The following is a 6,000-nucleotide window of genomic DNA, read 5'->3' as shown; positions in this document are numbered from 1 at the left end:
CAAAGTAGGCACCATTCACGGTTAAAAACATAAACAGATTAAACGTCATCTGTCCTATCTGTCTGATATTCCGAATTTTGTGCATATTTTTTATTTTCTTATTCCATCCCTGTTTGGTGTGTTACTTTTTTTGGTCATTAATAAAATACAATACTTGGTTGGTGGGCTGCTAAATTCCAGACGTCCTCCTCCAACAACTTACTGAAACTCCAGCTAGCTTTGAAAGTTAACACAGAAGATAAAATAAAAAGATCAAAACATTTCCTAATAAGGCTGACAGCAACTCACGATAGAGAGTTCATAACCCTTTTTTCGTGGAGCCCCCCCCTCCCCAACAAACACACCACCCATCCCCAAAAAAATGCTTTCTTGCCGAGCTGAGAGATACAGAACTGAGCGGAGCTGTTCAGTAGGAGGAGGAACAACGCATCTGCGCGTCTGAAGGCAGTCAACGTGCAGTCTTGGTGAGTGGATCAAAACCGTCTTTGAAAGTTTGGGTATCTGTTTTAAAATGTCAAAAGGCGGAAGAAAATGCAATTCTATAACTGGGCGCTAAGAAAACATTATACTCCTGCGCTTTAGCTGCAACTAGAGCAAAATCAAATGCACAGCACCGGTTTGTAATATCTTTGAAGAATATGAAGCGATGCAGTTCACAAGGCATTTTTACACCTTTATTTTCTTCACTTGAAGTGCTGCGAATGGTAACTACATAAAGTAGAAATGAACTTAAAGCACTAATAAAAACCCAGAGAATGCATTTCCTTTGTGTTTTATGTTAAAAAACATTAATGATTTTCGAGCTTAGCAGTTATGGAATAATACACATTTTCAACTCTAAAATCGCAGTAATTCCACTTAGAAGCCACACATTTTTCTTTCAGTAGTAATCACTGTAGTAATCTTCATGCTGTACTTAATCGCCAATGTTTTTGGAGTACTGCTGGAAGTAACCATAGTGATTTTTGTAGTAACGCTCTTCAGTTTACTGTTAGGGTGTATCTCCATAACGTTTCTTTTCGGTCTGAACAGGTAACAGAACTGTAATGCAATAACGACAACAGGGCAGAAGACGTACAGTACTCTGTTTTACTAAGTATCCTGTTTTCCTGTAGTGTTACAGTAGTTTTCTTGTGACTTAGAGTATTTAGACATTTAAGTCTGCCTACATCATGATCATGAAAAGCCTTTTATATTTAAATGAACCCAACGTACAGTAACTTTACAGTTGATTAAAGTAATAATGATAGATTTGGTGCCAGTCCTAAAGATGTGAATTCATTTTACTCAATGAAATTTTATTTAGTAAAAACTCCTTTGTTTTTACTGAAAGTGTGACTTGTATGGGACTTTCTGTACAATATTAAAATACTGATATGGATAATGTTTTTAATACTGTGTCATTGGAACACACTATAGTCAAAACTATTGGGAGCAGTGTAAACTACTTGACTGATATCAGTTAAAGAGAAATTCCTCTCTTAAATAAAACTAATTGCAGTGGTAGCCAATTACTGTTCAAGTTTTATGTTTTCTGAGTATAATGGTAACGTTTTGAGCTGCTAAAATAATAGGTATAAATGTGGCACAGTGGCTAGTTCAAAATTGCTGCCTTGCAGCGCTGGGGCCTTGGGTTCAATTCCTGGGGTGCTATACGTGTGGAGTTTGCATGGTCTTCCCATGATCATGTGGATTTTCATCTGGATGCTCCAGTCTTCTGCCACAGTCCAAAGACCTGCTGGGGACATTGGTGTGCGTGTGCATGTTTGTGTCTGTCTGCATTGTGATGGACTGGGTTCTGTCCGGGCTGTACCCTGCCTTTCTCCCATTACTTGCCAGGATAGGCTTCGGCTCCCCCATGACCCTGAATTAGAGAAAGTGGTTAGAAAATAATAACTTTAAATAATAATAATAACTTTTATTTATAAAGTGCCTTTCCCTTCCCAAGGACACTGTATATCTTCAAATGAAGAAAAAGACAAGAGAAGTACAATAAGAGTAAATGGGAAAAAAAAGCATATAGGTGTTAACAAATTAACTGTAGGCAATCAGACCCCAATAGAAAGGTATGTTTTAAGTTTAGATTTGAAGAGAGTTACAGAAGTTGTCTCTCTTAAAGTCTGAGGAAGGTCATTCCACAACACTGGAGCAGTGACAGAGAGGGCACGGTCACCAAAAGTCCATGATTTAATCCTGGGAACAGTGAGAAGATGACCGACCTCAACTGACCCGACTCTACGGGGGGGAGTGTAAACATGGAGGAGTAGAGAGATGTAAGATGGAGCCAGATGGTTTGGAGCCTTGAACATCAACAGCAAGATCCTGTATTGAATACGTGACTTTTTAGGCAACCAGTGAAGAGACTTTAGTGTTGGTGTGATACAGTATGCTGCCAGGGTCTAGAGTGAGTAAGTAGTCTAGCTGCAGAGGTTTGAACATAAAGATGAGAGTTAGGGAGCCCATACAGTAAAGGATTGGAGAAATCAAGCCTTGGTGTTACAAATGCATGGATCAGGCACTCAAAATGGATGGATAATAGATATACTGTATCAGTGACTTTTCACAGTTCTTTCAACATGTTAAAGGACATAACCAGGGATGAATATTTGTAATGTATAAAGTGCATTTTCTATTAAACTGAAAGTATGCCTCAATTTAATGCGTCTTACACACCCTGTGTGATGGTTTCCAGGTTCCTTCACACTTTCGCAAAAGAAATGGCAGCTTTTGCTCTTTTCAGTGTTTGTAGTGTTTGAGACACACTTTACAAAACAAAGGGTTTTTCACATTAGCATTCGATTCCTGACATTCTCACATCCATGCAGCTCACGATCCCTGGAGTGTAAAAGCTTTTGACAAGCTATTGACAAACGGCTTTCTATAATGCTGAGGGATATTGGGCTTGACTTTGTTATGACATATAGTAAGTAATTTAAATTCAGCCTGGGCCTTGTCCTTGTGTGCTTCCAACAGTGCCATCTTTACCTTTGTAGTCCAAGGAATTGCAGATAGATCGTAATGTTTAGTAGAATGGAAGGATAAGGCTGCTGAAATCTTGATGGAAATTAAGGAGGTAACTCCCCTGACCTGAATATAAACTCACAAAACTTGATTACATACTAAAAGTAGTGAGAGAGGTCTCCTATTATAGAATTTCAAAGTGAGCCCATTAGATTATTGAGAATAAGGGGGTACATATTTTGTCTTCTCATATATTTTTTTAAATGCCATATTTTGAAAGTTCCTTAAACTTGAATTATACCTAAATGAGCTCTGTTAGAATTCACTTTCTAGCAGTCATGCCAAAGGCAATTAAATACAGATGATTTAACTGGTAGTTCCTAATAGTAACAAAGCACTTAAAGAATGCTTGTCTTCCAGCTGTGTGCTGGCAGGACTACCACTTTGCTGGCATTCAGTTCTTAAAATGGCCCTGAACATAGCTGAGTACCACGGCTGTATGTTGCTTCTTTTCCAAATGCTGAAAGCAAGCACATATAAATTTTGCTGTTTTAACATTCGTCAATGAATTTAGTGCTGTGTCTTTGGCATTGTACATCTGAGAGATTCATATTGATCCAGCTCAGTTCTAAATTTTGAAATACCACAGTGATTTATGTTACAATAGCTTTGATACCGATCGTTTGTGGGTCATTCTTGCATAGATTGTTCTGCCAACATTATATTAAATAAATGCTGATGTTTTAACGGTTGCTGAAGGCTTTTTTTTATCTCAGTCAAACACAATTAAAGTTAGAGTTATAAGAGCTGCTATTGGCAGTGGTGAGTAAGCTAAAAACCAGTCACTGCAGTTGAATCCCTATCGGTTATTATGTAGTAAAAGTAATTCGTGAGGATGAAATATCTTTTTTCCAGTATTATATGTTGTAAAGTGCTTGCTACAAACAGGTTTCCACTATAAAATAAACATATGCTTTTCAGTTATGTCAGACTTGATTTAAAGGTTATGTTTCCTATGTTTTCTACAGGCAAATTCAGTTTTTATCCCAAATTATTTTTTTTCAATTATGATTGGCTTATTAGCAAATATTTGAATAACAGGAACTAAGCAACCCTTTAATGGTCATTCTATTAAGTATAACAGAAAAGAGTACAGTAGAAATTGAAGAGAGTTGCTAATCACCAGTGTTAAGAAGGATAACCTAAATATTGGTCAACCTAAATAGAAAAGTTATTGGATGATACCTGTCATTTACTTTAATGAATATTTAAAATATTGCCATATTTCATTGATGACCTCATCATTCTAACTCCTGACATTTTGTTCCTTTTTTCTTCAGCTGAGCTATGGCCATATGTCAACAAGCAAACTCTTATCTCTTGTCTGTCAGCCACTATTCTTTCTTTAAGCTTCAAGTCATCAGTGGTCAAAGGTGGCATATCAATATTTCCGCATGCCTATTATTTTCTATCTTTAACTTTAGAAATTTAAGCTAAAGCACATTGTAGTGACTCCGAAGAACTTTAAACATGCTGCTAAATAAATGGTTCTGAGAAAATAATGCAAGTGTTTTATTATGCATGGTGTGAAGTCAGGCACTGCGTTTATGCAGCTGTTTGTGAGGTCAATGAGAGCTACAGAATTGCAACATTAGAACATTCACTTGCACTACAAAAACAGAAAGTGTGATAAGATGTTGTTTTGACTATGTTTTGCATTTCTGTAACTTACTTTTTTCTTTTTGAATGAAATAAAACTTGTAACTGGTGTCAAACTGGTGAAAGTACAATGGATTGCAAGCACAGGTAAAATGGATATTAGAAAGGGCAGGAGAGAAATTGAAAGGAATATTACAATAAATAATACAAATTCTTTTAAGTGCTGCAACAGAAGAAGGATCATCAAAGTAGTTGTAAAATATGTTTAGGACAGAAATGGGGAATTCCTAATCACAGAATGTAAAATGACCTGTTTACTAAAAGAATGTTTCACTCAGGTGTTCACTAAGGAAGAAGTTAAAACATGCTTCAGGCAGTGGAAGGAAAAAACTCTGTACTGGATAGTATCATCTTAGAAGAGTCAGAAGTGTTTCTAGTACTAGACGCACTCTAGATTAATAAATCCCCAGGCCCCAATTGTATCTTATCAATTGTACACAAGGAAACAAGAGATGTTATTCAGAAGTCATTGACGCAACTCTTCCAACAGTTGCCAGAGTCAGGAGTAGTATCTAGGGACTAGAAAAATGCTATTGTACTGTAGTACTATTCATTAAAAAGGTCAGCAAACTGAATCAATCAAAAAAGTCAGACTTCCGTTATGTGTAAAGCTATGGAAATGATTAATAAGAACCAAAACAGAGCATCACACAGTATATGCAGATATCCTGGGAATTGTCAACATACTGTAGGTATAATACAGCAACAGCAGCCTAGTTTACCCGACTTGTTTATTTCTTTGAATAAGAAGCAAAATTAATGGATATACATAGGGTATATGATATAGTGTTTGTAGACTTTCAAGAAGCACCTTTAAGAAAGAAATGAAGAAACTATTCTGAAATTGCAGGTGGTAAGCAGTCAAGGAATCAGGTGTGATTGGATTGAGAATTGGTTATTAAATACAGTGCAAGACTGATACAGATAAGGGGTGTATTCTCAAACTGGGTGATTTAATTAGTGAAGTACCGCACGGTCCTCTACTAGGACTGCTTAATTTGTATTGATGATATAGATTCTGATATACTTAGTAAACTAGTAAAGTTTGCAGATGATAACCAAACTAAGAGGATTAGCAAACACTGTTAAAAATCAACAAATTAAATTCAAAAAGATTAATTTAAATATTCAAGACAGGGCAAACTCTTGACAGATTCTGAATATGGTTGCCATATTACAGAAAAGCTCTGGAATCAGTCCAGAGAAGATCAACCAGATACATTCTGGGCTTAAGAGAATGTCCTACATTGACAGGTTGAAGCATCACAAACTTTTTGACTGTCCCAGGACGTTTCTCAAAAAGAAAAATGGCTTCATTTC

At 36.5% G+C, this 6,000-nt stretch overlaps 1 protein-coding gene across 2 annotated transcripts in view; it reads left to right on the top strand.

The window, feature by feature from the left end:
* Positions 1–330: 330 nt before the first annotated feature.
* Positions 331–6,000, top strand: part of mylka (myosin, light chain kinase a) — a 99,025-nt gene continuing 93,355 nt past the window's right edge. For both annotated transcript variants that reach the window (XM_088605574.1, XM_088605572.1), the window contains exon 1: positions 331–464. The gene's annotated coding sequence lies outside the window, so the exon portion shown is untranslated. The remainder of the gene's footprint in view (positions 465–6,000) is intronic.

Source organism: Lepisosteus platostomus, chromosome 14 (assembly GCF_059453375.1).
Source record: "Lepisosteus platostomus isolate fLepPlt1 chromosome 14, fLepPlt1.hap1, whole genome shotgun sequence".
In the NCBI taxonomy this organism is placed as follows: Eukaryota; Metazoa; Chordata; class Actinopteri; order Semionotiformes; family Lepisosteidae; genus Lepisosteus; species Lepisosteus platostomus.
Note: the sequence above shows the minus strand (reverse complement) of the source record. Positions and strands in the feature narration are given on the sequence as shown.